Here is a 13,302-nt window from a genome sequence, read left to right as displayed (position 1 = left end):
TTCAGATCTGACCAGAATATGCAAAGCAAGTTCGAAGGAAGCGCTTCAAAGGGCTTGCAGGGAGTAAGCTGAGCTGTGGTCAAAGCTTTTAGAGGCTCCAAGCTATTAAGAGGCGCTGGGCTCCTTGGCAGGGAGGTGTTCCGAGAAAGCCCAGACTACAGGGTCCTGGGGGTGACCCGTGACCTCAGCACAGCCAGGTTCATGGGAGGTGGGGGGAGGGGTAGTCCCGAATCAAACCCTGCACGCTGGTTGGGGCCCTCCCCAGGGGCACTGCCTCCCCACACCTCCAGCTTCCCTCCCAATTACTAGGAGCCCCAGCCTGAGCAGCGGACCGGGCCACGTGCTTCCCAATAAGAGCCCCCATCTATTCGTCTATTTTTAGTCACTCCCATCCCCTGGGCACTGAGAGGCTGGCTACCTGGGTTAACCTTCCCAGCCAACCCCACAAGGCAGGTGTTATCACCTCCATAGTTTCAGACACAACTGTGTGCTCCATGGGAGCAGGGACAGGGACTGGTCACTTCTGATGCCTAGGATGGTGTGCAGTAAATAAGTGTCAGTTGAGTGGGGGCAGCCACTCAGGTTCATGGAGGTTAAGCAACCTGCCCAAGGACACGCCACTTGGGAATGTGGGAAAGACACAACAGGATTAGAACCCAGGAGCATCTGATTTTCAAAGCCCATGAACTCTCTGCCTCTCTAAGCATCAAGCATAGGCGTTGCCCCTGAGGGGGTCCCCCCTGCAAGGCCAAGAGGTTAGAACCCCGCCACACATACCACTCTGGGGTTTCACCAATAGGGTTCTGCTAAAAAAACAGAAAATACCTTCTCTGTGACATTTTCCTTCCATCCTTTCTCCTCCCCCAACCCCCCCAGACCTGACAGCCGGAGAGATAAGTGCTATCCCCAAGTCAGGGTCCAGCCGCTCCTCTGAGCCTCAGATGCCAGAGCCCTCTTCCCGGCCCCTGATAAGCCGCTCCAGAAATCAGTGTCCAAAAGGCAACCGAGAGAGTAAATAAACAAAATCGTTTTTCTTTCCCATTTCCTGGACTTTTGGGGAAAATAACCCAAAGTGACGAGAAAGGGCCAGGTCAAGCGTGAGAACACTGAGTGGACAGAGCACATAAAAACCACAGCACAGGGACCCTCACCTCTGGAACTGGGAGCGCAGACCCAGGTAAGGTCACCTTCCCAGAGTGCGAGGTCAGAGGAAGGAGCCAGCGGGGCCTGGATCCCCAATGCCTCCCAGGAGGATGAAAGGCTGGGAAACTTCCAGCAGGTTCTTCTTGCCATGGGACCTGCCAGTCTGTCACCCTCTACCTTCCACAGCAGAGAGCTCCACGTCTGCTGGAACCACAGCTGGATGGAACCTTGGAACCTGGAGAGCACCAAGTCCCTGTCCTCGGCACAGCAGGCAGCTGTTTGGCCAGAGTGTCCAGCGTTCACAGGGCACTAACAAAAGGGCTTGGCCTTCTCTGGCCCAGGAGGAAGTGGCTCCCTGGCCCCTGGAGTCAGGAAGACCCCTGAATCCTTTAATGCCTACCCCTGCCTTCTTCCCACACCTTTCCCGGTTGCTCCACTTTCAGACCACAGACTGGACTAACCCTCTGGTTTTGCAGACAAGGAAACGGAGTCCCAGAGAAGGAGAGCAACTTGCTCAAGTTCACACAGCAAGCTACCGGCAACACCAAGAATCCCTCCTTTGGACTGTTCAGCTCGCCAGTGCTCCTTCCTGTTTTCCCTCCTCATTTCACATCCTTGTTGCGGAAGTCTTGCTGTACTTCTCAATCCTTTCAGGGGCAGACACCCCTCCTCCAAAGGACTGAGTGGGGGTCCCTCTGTCTGGGCCGCCAGAGGAGGGGTGCACCTGGAGCCAGGATTTGCTAATAAGCATCTTGCAGGGTGTGGGGACAATTCCCTGTGGCTTGAGCAGACAACCATGCCACAGTGGGGTTAAGTGGAGCACAGCTGGGGGGCCCTGGCCAACAGAAATGGGGGAGATCGCCACTCCCCAAGCCCTGTGCCCTATTACGCTGCTTCTGGCTGTAAGAATCCACCCCCAGGAGGCCCTATCCTCTCTCTGGTGGTGTTTTTGGGCAGGCCTCTTGATGAGTTAGAGCCAGGAATGGGAAATCTAAGGCCTGCTCTGGGGGGAGGGAGGGAAGGAGGCCACAGACAGGGGAGCTGGAGATGGAAAATAGGGCCGCACGTCGTGTCCTAGTCTAAGGAATGAGTAAGGGTGTTCGGGATGGGGCGCCACGGAGTCCCAAGCAGAGAGAAAGGGGAAGAGATGGGCAGTCACAGAGGCAGTCGAAGCAGAGACAGAAGTCTGCGGGTTGGGGAACAACGTGCACAGGGGCGAACCGGGAAGACCGAGGCCGAGGGTGGGAAGAGCCTGGCCCGGGGCGCACCTTCCCGCGCCGCGTCCCGCCCCCTCCCGTTCGGGTGGCTGCCGGGCGGGCGGGCGCGTCGCTCCGAGGCCGCCCTCTGCCAGGAAGAGTCACTTCCCGGACACCGCGGGAGCCCTGGCGGAGCTATGCGAAGAATGTCCGCGCCGAGCCGGACGGGTGGCACCTCCTGGGCCCGCGCCGCCGCCGCGGCAGCCGCCCAGCCGGGCGTGCGCACGAAAGGCAGGCCACGCCCCTGGACCGCCCGTCACGCCCCCGCCACGCCCCTCCGCCCGCGGAGCGCGGTCGCCATGGCAACGGGATTACAGGCGCAGAGTGCTGTTTATTCTCAGCCCAGTGCCAGGAAATTCGGCGGGGAGGCTGCCAGGCGCACCTCCCTGGGGTGGGGGGCAGGAGAGGGAGGAGAGGGTGGACCCGCGCGCCCGGGGCTCCTGGGGGGAGGGAGAGAGCGAGGGAGTCCTTCGTCACTGGGGGTCACTGACCCCTTGGAGGAGAGGCTGCTCAGAAAGCGCTGACTCTTTCCCAGCCAGGAGTGGATTAAGTTTTCTTGTCCCAAGGGAGCCGAGATCCCCCTCCAGGCTGGCAGAGCTGCCCCCACCCCCACGCACACATATCCTCTATCCAGGGATCCTGTCCTTGTAGCCCCACAGCCCCCTCACCTTTCATTCACTCGCTCATTCGTTCAACAAATTTCTGTCGAACACACTCTGTGTCAGGGACTGGTCTGGGCCCAAGGGATTGAGTGTTGAACGAGACAAGGTCCTGCTCGTCCTGCTCTCCCAAGATTTAGTGGGAGTGACAGACAATAAACTAGTACACAGGTAGATGAAATGAACCTGGACTGCTGTTTGTGCCGCAAAGATGCATCTTCGAGTCACATTTCCATTACACTGCACATCCACGATCCTATCTCACCCTCAGGTGGGGTGACAGATTGTCCTGGTTTGCCCAGCACTGTCCTGGTTTAGCCCTGAAAGTCCAGCAGACCAGGAGAGTTGATCACCCTACCCTCGGGTCAGAACACATCCATTTCAGAGATGGAGAAATGGAGGCTGAAATACAAGGGCAGCTCTTCCAGGGTCATAGGGCTGGTTAGAGAGAGCTGGAGGCCCTGTGAGTCCAGGGCTCTTTCCACTAAACCATTTTCACTGCCCAGAACCACACCCCCCTCCCCCGCCCCCAGGCCCTTGAAAGCGCCCAGAACCACCTGCGGCTGGCCCCCCAGGGAGTGGATGAAATCGCTGATTCTGGGCCTCCAACCCCAGCTGTTCTGAATCAGAAGCCCAGAGGGTAGTCTGGAATTCTGAATAATCAACACCTCCCCAGGTGACTCTGAGAGCACTTGCTGCTGCCTTCGGGGAAGACAAGCCTGGATCCTCCTCTCTTCCTGGGACAGGGAATTTCCTCCTTGAACCTTGACTAAGCCCGGAGCTGGGAAGTCAGCAGGGAGGGAAGGCCCGGGTTCACGCCCGCGCTGCGGCAAGCAAGCGTGGACAAGTGCAGCCCTTCCCTCTCCCGGGCTCCAGCCTCTGGGCCCTGGGCCTGAGGACACTGGGGGCTGGGGAGGAGCACTTCCCCCCAGTGCTGAGCCCTCCCAGCTGTGCTGTGCTGGGAAGAGGCCAGGCATTTGTGAAATCCTTGGGTGAGCCTGACCCACTGTCATGAGCACTGCCTGTGGAAGCTGGTGTGGGGAGGGGGATGGGGGGCTGTTCCCAGAAGCGGGGAGAACTCTGGACTTCCCACTCTAAGCGCTCTGGATTGCAGCACAGCCTTAAGCAACAGCAGCGGCCTGGAAGGCTGCATTGCAGAGAGAATCAGAGGCCCCCGACTCGCTTCTGAAAAGAAGCCAGGGCTCTGAATGCTACAGCTTCGTGCAATCCTCATTAATACTATCACTGCTGCTATTCATAGCAATAATCAGGCCCAGCTTTAGGAAAAAGCTGAAAACCTAGACTCACAAAAAAAAAAAAAACCCCAGAATGCTAGTTGATTATTTACATCACACAAGGAAATGTATTTCCTCTCGCCTCTATTCCCTCAAATCTCAAACCTTTTTGTACAGAAAACGTTATTTAGTATCTATAATGTACAAGATGTTGAAGGTGTAGACCTGAAATATAAAACCCAAGAGGACTTAGTCCTCCAGGAGGCTGCTCTGTTGCACAACTATTCACAATATGATCTTTGTGCATGGTGTCCCATGAAGTTGTGTGATGGAGGCTGCACTGTTTCTGAACTTTGGGGTGCATTAGCAGCACCTGATGCTTGTCTTACCGCTCCAGATGATACCAACGCAAGTGGGAACCCTGTTCTGGGCACTGTGACCAGTGCTGGAGATCAATGCCAACCAGGAAACATTTGGACTTCAAGAGGCTTACAATATGAAAGGGGAACCAGACGTGAAAACCAAGAAGGATCCTAAAAAGGAATGGGTGTAAAAATAAAACGGTATACAGGGTACAGCTGGGGGCCTCCAGGAAGAAATGACCTACAGTGGCTTCCCAGAAGAGGTGACTCTCTTGAGTTAGGTAGAAACAGCAGGTGTTCCCTCAGCAGGCAGGTGTGGGACAATGGGGCATTCTAATGATCAGAAACAGGGAAATGGCCAGGAAAAGGGAAAAAACTTTGGGGAACTTCAAGAAGTTTGGTATGTCCCCATTGGGCACACCAAGGCCAGACTCATAGTCTAAAAATACTGCTTTTGTCCTGTCACACACATGGCCCATCCCCACAGGATCCACACTGGTTCTCCTTGGCCCTTTCCCTCTGATTCGGGTGCCAGTAGTCTTCAGGCTCTCACCCTCGTGGAAAGCTTATCTTCTTCAACTCCCCCACTCACTCCACCCCACACTGGAGACATACTTCCTCCCATCAAGGTGGTCTCCCCACCTGCCCACCACAAACTTCCCGCCTGTGCTCACCTGAGAGCCCCCGTCATGCCCGGGTTATTCCAGCCAGCCCTTCCCCATCATCAAATTCTTCCTCTCTTTTGAGGCTGCCTCCTCTCCTGATTCCTCCCTGAAGCCCTCCTGGACTCCCACAGTCCTGGAGCCCTCTCTGCCCTCGGAAGTCACCCAGATGTGCAGCCTCCGCTGCTCATTCCCATTGGGTCACATGGTGCTGCTGTCTCCTGATTCTTCCAAATTGGACTGTGAACTCTTTGAAGGAAGAAACTCACTCTTATTCATTCCTTCAACAATTATTTATTGAATACCTACTCTGTACCAGGCACTGTGTCTTCCACTTTTTTACGTTGTTCACAAAATCCAGCAAACTGGTGGTGCCTGGCGGAAGCCCACCAAACACTTGAACCCTGGATGTACCAAAGAAGAAATGTCTTAAATAATGGGGTTTCAGAATTCATTAAAATATTATTTAAATCATTCATAACTTTTTACTTTGGGAAGCAAACAGGAATCCTTGATTTTCAGCAGCTTATGTTTGCATAAATAGCACTTGTTTTTTTCAAAATGCATCCTAATATGTTATCTCATTCCATCTTCCCTATATGCCTCAGATGTAAGTGAGGCAGGTAAAATGAAATATATTCCATTTTCCGGATAAGCAAATTAAGGTGTAGAGGGGATTTAGACCTGCCTCAAATCACACAGATAATTAGTAGGAGAAACAGAATTAGAACACTGATCACCTGACTTCAAGTCCAGTGCCCTTTCCACTACTGCTTGCACCTGTGTGAGAGCCCCCACCATCCAGCACTGCCACTTAGCAGCTACTGGGAAGACTCCCCAAGTGACCCAAATGGCGGCTGGGTCCACACTTGCCACTCATCAGAGACCAGCTCAGCCCTGGGGACAATCCTCGGGCTGTCATTCCATGCATCTAGATCTTGGGTGGTTGCAGGGAACACCAGGATCATCCCACCTCTCAGCGGGTGGGACCCTCAGAATTTCAGGGCTGGTGCTCCCAATGGACATAAAATTCCCAAGGAAACTCCAGTGAGACCTCAGACCAACCCAATGTGCAAGGTTTTGCTTGAAACCTCAGAAGACCCCAGTATTGCTCTAAACTATCCTTTCTGGAAGCTGGGGGATAGACTAGATGACCTCTATGTCTCTTTCTGTTATGGAATTCTATGAAAAGGAGGCTGGAGGGAGAGGAGCCAGTGCCGGGAGGGAGGCAGGCTGGTATCCAAGTGTGGTCCTCCAGCTATTCACTGCCCTTTTCTATGTCCGTTGGCACCAGTGAAAGTAGGCAAGGGGGTCTGGCAGGCAGGCCACCCAGAAGATATTCAGAGACCAGCTGGCATTGCCCAATGCAGGGTGGGGACAGTCAACGGCTATGGAACACTGCTGTACACATTCCGGCTTCCCCATTGGACTCCTCAGGCCATCACTCTAGGGTTTGGCTGAGAGTTCAGCAAGGACCCTGACCAGGCTTTAGCCAGAGCCCTGGAGTGGAGCGGAGAAGCCCAGGAGAGCAGCCCGGCCCTCCCGCAGGCACACTGCCAGGCCTCTCCGGTCTAACAGAAGGAGCTGAGAAGGTCAGCCAAGGGGCCCAGCTGCCACAAGAGACCTTGTGCCCACACCAGGATGAGGACTGAGCTGGTCGGTCCTGGGTGGGGGAGGGGAGGGACCTCAACCGGGGCAGAGTATACAAGGCCCTAGGACCAACAGGCTGGGCCCTGTGGGTGGTAGGAGAGACATCTGGAGAGGAGCCAGTTAAAAGGGCCAGATGCTGATAGAGGCTGCAGGCCCCGAAAGAAAGACGGGGAAATGGCCAGAGATGCCCGGAGGACTTCCCGGACATGCACGGGGTGGACGTGTTGCTGCATGCACACGCTGCTCAGCACGTTCCGAGCTCTCTCTGCAAAGGCAACAGACAGTACTATCCCTCGGGTGTGCACGGATATCTTTCCATGGGGTGATGTGTGATGGTGAATCACCCCAGTCTAGGTCCCATTAGCAACACAGCTAACTGGGAGATGACCGACCAGGATTCAGGATGGTGGTGATGGCAGGGGTCTGAGCTTTCCTCCGGGAGGAGAAGGCTGGCCTGGACCAGGATCAAAACTTCTTGGCCTCAGAAGCAGGATTCAAGCAACTGAATCAGCCTGCCCAGACTATAGGCGGAAAGGAACTCTGTTCCCTGGTCTCAGCCCTCCTTGCTGGTCTCTGGAGGGTTCTGTGGGAAACAGACAAGGACTGCATGAGAATGTTGTTGGCCTTGGTCTCCCCCTGGCCTGTGGAGTAAGACTGAGACAGGTTCATCATCCCACTACCCTCTCCTTGGTCTCGACTTTGGAGGAAAAGAGCCCTCACTCAGCATGTTGTATTTATCCTTTTTTTTTTTTTTTGTGAGGAATATCAGCCCTGAGCTAACATCTATTGCCAATCCTCCTCCTTTTTCCCCCTCAAGCCCCAGTAGATAGTTGTATGTCGGAGTGGCACATCCTGCTAGTTGCTGTATGTGGGATGCCACCTCAGCATGGCCAGACAAGCGGTGCGTCGGTGCACGCCAGGGATCCGAACCCGGGCTGCCAGTAGCGGAGCACACACACTTAACTGCTAAGCCACGGGGCGGGCCCCAGCACGTTGTATTTATGTCACACTTTCATGGCCGTGCTTCCAATGTGCCAAGCGCTAGTATAAGCGCTTGAAACCTATGAACTCATTTAATTCTCCAGCAACCCCATGAGTTAGGTCCTATAATTGTCCCCATTTTTTCAGTGGAGGGAACTGCACAACAGGGATGTGATGTGACTCGCCCAAGGTCACACAGCTAACCAGGAGCAGAGCTGGGATCCAAACCCAGGCAGTCCAGCTGCAGCGTCCCTGCCCGTGACCAGCATCTGCCAACCCCACCGAGGCACTGGATATGGGCACAGGAGCCCCAGACTGGCAGAGGGCAGAGCACCGGTGGTGAGGCAGGAAAGCTGGGTGTGTCCCCCAGGTTACTGCTTCCTGGTAAATGACCTTGGGCTGGTACCTACCAGTCTTGCCTCAGTTCCTAAACTATACATGGGGATCTCAACAAAACCTGCTTTGAGGGTTGTTGTGGGGTCGACACAGGTTTACTATTATTAGCAGGCTCTCCCTGGGAACAGCAAGATTCGAACACCTGTTCACCTGACATCCAACCCCACACACTCCTGCTGGAGGAAAGTGGCCTCTGCCAAGGCTCGGCCACTAGTTCCACAGTTTCCTGTCCCAGGTGAGAGGAAGAGGCTGAGGAAGCATCCCTTCCTGTCTCCTCCTTGGTCTCTTCCAAGTCTTTGCTTTAGGGCCTGCTGCATTTCCTTCTTCTTTTCCTTGACTGGCTTGTTTGACATTTGGTGGTTCTATGTGTTTCCTGGGGCTGTCGTAACAAAGGATCATAAACTGGGGGGTTTAAAACAACAGAAACGGATTTCTCACAGTCCTGGAGACCAGAAGTCCAAAATCAAGGTGTCGGCATGGCCACACTCCCACTGAAGCCTCTAGGGGAGAATTTTTCCTTGCCTCTTCCCAGCTTTTGGTGGTTGCCGGCAATCCTTGGCTTATAGATGCATCACTCCAAGTTCTGCCTCCGTCTTCACATGGCAAGCTTCCCTGTGTGTCTGTTTCTAAATTTCTCTCTTCTTGTAAGGACACCAAGTCATTGGATCAGGGCCCAAACTAATCCAGTATGACCTCATCTTAACTAATTACATCTGCAAAGACCTTATTTCCAAATAAGGTCTCGTGCACAGGTTCCACATGGACATGAGTTTTGGGGAACACCCTTCAACCCAGTACTGCTGGTTGGTCCTGCAGGATCTTAAATTAAAAACATTTTTTTGGGGGCCGGCCCTGTGGCTTACCAGTTAAGTGCTCGCACTCCGCTGCTGGCGGCCCGGGTTCGGATCCCGGGCGTGCACCAACGCACCACTTCTCTGGCCATGCTGAGGCCGCGTCCCACATACAGCAACTAGAAAGATGTGCAGCTATGCCATACAACTATCTATTGGGGCTTTGGGGGAAAATATAAATAAATAAAATTATAAAAAAAAAAAATTTTTTTCGTTCCTCGCTTCTTCCAGGAAGAGCCTGAGAAATGTGTCCTTCTTTGCTCTTGGGCAGAGGGACAAATGGACTGCCCCTTTATGTTCTGTTAAAGACACCTTGAGCAAAGAACAGGCTGAAAAGGTGCCCAGGGATGGAGCCCAGCAGACGGCCTAGCCAAGTGCAGGGCTGAGAGGCAGGATGCACAGCCAAGGGCAGCGCCTCCTGGGGAGGGAGCATCGTCTGCAGCCTGCCTGGCGTGGCCTGGTCCTCCACAGACATTGCCTCATTTAGCTGCAGGGATGCTTCCTGCATTTCTCGGGTGACAAGCTTCAGTCTTAGCAACCTCATATAACCCCTTGCACAAGAAAAAGCATCCTCTAGAAAGCTTATTCTGAGCTTCCATAGGCAAGAGAGAGCGGGAGGTAGAGCCACCGGGCTGGGCATGTGAAATCTGGCCAGTGCCACAGTTCCTTAGCAATGTCAACTAGGGAAAAGTCCAGGGGATATCCAACAACCAGCTCTTTGCAAAGCCTTGAGTGTCTGACAGTGAGGTGGGTACTGGTGTGCAGCAGCCTCCATCCCTCAGATATTCCTGTGGAATCCAGACAGCCAAGTTAGAGAGCGCTGGGGATATGAAGCTAAGGGGCTTTCATCTGTATCTTTCATGACTGCATCCTCATCATTGTCACAGAGGAGGTGTGATGGAGAAAGCCTCCAGGTGGTCCTTGATAGCTGAAGGGAAAGTTCTCAGGTCCTCCCCAAACTCTCCTCAACTAGGGCCTGCAGCCCCTTCTCTCTGCCCACTCTGCAGCTGGGGACTCTGGACAAACCTCTGGCCCTGAGAGGCTCCCTGGGGTACCCAGGTCTGACTTCTAGAGCCCAGGAAAGGAGAGAGGGAGGATGCTAAGAGGGCATGGGGTTATGCTCTTACCTGAACCACAGGAAGGGGACCGCCCTGCCCCAGCATACCCGCAGCTGCTCTCCCAGGGACAGGAAGTCAGCTGAGTGCCGAGCAAGCAGCGTGCTGTGCCCTGGGGGGAGGGGCTCAGGCACCTGGGCCGTCAGCTGGGCCATCTGCTGCTCTCCCGGGCCACCCTGGTTCCCACACTCAGGAGGCCAGATGGAGTGGGGATCAGGAGCCTGGGTTTTCATCCGGGCTCGGTTTGCCTCCTCACAGCTAGGAGACCTGGGTAGGTCTACATTCGCTCCCGTCTGTACAATGGGGATAATAATGGTCCCACTTCCCAGGGTTGTTGTGATAGTTCAGTGAGTGAACACCCACACTGCCTAGGGCATAATGAGTGTTCAGTCGACACTGGCTGCTCTGGTGCCCCTGGGAAGGCGCTGAACCCCTGGACAGACTTTATTTCTTGCAAATAATCTGGCATTTAGTTAGTGGCCTGACCCGCTTAGGGAAGAAGTGGCTAACTTCCAGACAGCCCTACCTGGTCTACTCCCTCTCCCGGGGAAAGCAATGACGTCCTGCCTTCACTACTCACACACAGAGCGAGCTCTCCCTACACCAGGGCCCCTCTCTGGCTGGCCTGCCCAACCACAGGACAATCAGGCTTTCAGCCAGGCAGTTACAGTAAGCCAGGCCCGCCCTTCCTTACATGGGGTACCACTGTTCCCTGGGGCCCAAGCCCCAGTCCCACAGAGGAGGAGAAGGGGGGATCAAGAGCCCCTTCCCAGCCCTGTGTACTGGGTCAGCTCAACCTCACCACCAGGACATGCTGGTCTTCCCAGAGATTTCCAGGGGCCACCTCGTCCTGGCAATCACTGGGCCCAAGCTGCAAAGGGCAGCTGAAGCAGCAACGAACGTTCAGGAGGAGAGGCTGACTCACTCCAGCCAGGCTGGGCCCTCCGTTAATATTCTTGGACCTCAGCCTGGGATTCCTGCAGGTTCTGACAACAAGTTGGACCATCCTCTTGTATGAGGCTGGTTCCAAGGTAACCCAGAGCGGAGGGGAGGAGAGGCGAAGGCCCTGGCAAGGGTGTTGATGCACCAGCAGCTCCAGGCCTGGGGGACAGGACAGAGGCATGGGAAGGCCTAACCGACCCCAAGCTGATTAAGGAGGAAGGAGAGGAGGAGAAGGAAAAGAGGACCCCATTTATAGATGGCAGGGTACATTACATAATTATTCTATTTTAATCATAACAACTGTGTATAGTAGATATGACTAATCACTGGTTAATAGATGAGGAAACTGAGGCTGGGAGAGGTTAAGGAGGTTAGCGGTGGGGGAGGGTCCCTGAGGGGTGGTGGCTGCATGGGCAGAATGTGAGGTGAGGTCAGGCACCTTTTAAACTCTCAGCGTCTTGTGTCCACTGAGGTAAAAGCGGGGAGCCTGTGCTGAGGCAGCCGCAGAGCCTCTCTGGGACCACCTGGCCCCTGAACTGCATCTGACGGCGACACCCGCAGTGCAACAGGCGCGGCGGCAGCAGGGTGCGGGCCGCACTGGGGGTGTCCCTGGAGGCCGCCCCTCCCCTGCCGCAGGATTCTCCCGACGCCTCCGCTCGGGCAGCCGCCACGCGGGGACCAGGATCGCGGACGGGGCGCCCCTTGGTCCCCCGGCCCGGTCAGCGCCCATGGCAACCGTCCTCTCCCGGCAACGTTTAAAGGGGAAGGGAACACACACGCACCCGCCCGGCCGCGCCGCCAGCTGCGAATTCCTCAGTCCTTCCATCAGCGCGGGCGGCCCCCGACGGGCTTCCTCGCCCGCCCGCTGTGAGGTCAGCGCCCCGCCCGCCGCCTCGGGGCTGGCCCCGCGCCCGGGATCCCGGCGCCCGGGATCCCGGCCCCCGGCCCCCGGCCCCGCCGTCCGCCTGCTCCCGGTCCCCGAGCCCGGATCCCCGCCTGCGCCCCGCCCCTGGTCCCCGCGCCCCGGTCCTTGCCGCGCGCCCGGGTCCCCGCTCCCCGGCGCGTCCCCGAGCTGAGCGACCCCTTCGCGCCTGCCGCCAGCCTCCGGGCCGAGCCCTATTTCGGGCGCTGGCGCTACGGGCAGGGCAGCCCTGCCCGGAAGGAGGCTATTCTGGGCCGGGCCGGCCGAGCAGCTGCGGCCCCAGGGCTTCCCGGCAGGGTGCGCGCCCGGGACAGAGGGCACGCTAGGGCAGGGCTCCCCTCCCTCCTCACGCCCCACCTTCCTCCCAGGCCGCGCCCAGCTCCCTCCCCTTTTTGGAGAGACCTAGGTCCTTCCCTAGGCCGGCACCATTCTCCGGTGCCAGGTCACTGACAGAGTGGCTAGAGCCTGTGGCCACCGGTGCTCCCTCCTGCAGTGCCCACCACGGAGGCGCTGGCACCTGAGCCTCTCCACCCTCTGCTCTCACTTCCATATTTCGGGGAGGGGGGTGTTCTCAGCACCCTGTGCTTGTCCAGGACAGCCTTTGTCCCCACATGTCCCATTTACCTGCCCTTCCTAACTGTAACCCCTCACCCATGTGTCCGTATGGGTCAATGTTGAATCCCCAGTGCCCAGCACAGGATGGATAATAATCACTAAATGAAACTGTCACATTCGGTGTCACATTTAGGACACCAAACTCCAGCCCCTTGGAGTCTTTTTACATCTTGTCCAGCAAACCCTTCTGATGATCATAAGTTCCAGCTGCCCCCTGGGCCTTTTCCCCACCAGATGGAGCGACTGCTTCCATGGGTGGCCTCTGCTTGGTGGACAAAGCTGCGGACACCTGCACACATGCCCTGGTCCCTTTGGGTTTACTCTGTGACCTTAGCACCAGTTGCTGGACTCCTCAGGGCCACATCTTCTATCTGTGAACGACAATAAGAGTATTTGTGGTCTGTGCCACATCATGGTTGTAAGGAGACAAAATATATGCACCACCATCAGAGTGTAAGTCCCTACCATTATCTAACCCAAATCCCTCCCCCCAAAGCAAAAGGTTTCTCAGAG

Source organism: Diceros bicornis, chromosome 18, assembly GCF_020826845.1.
Source record: "Diceros bicornis minor isolate mBicDic1 chromosome 18, mDicBic1.mat.cur, whole genome shotgun sequence".
Classification (NCBI taxonomy): domain Eukaryota; kingdom Metazoa; phylum Chordata; class Mammalia; order Perissodactyla; family Rhinocerotidae; genus Diceros; species Diceros bicornis.
This window is presented reverse-complemented; position numbering follows the sequence as displayed.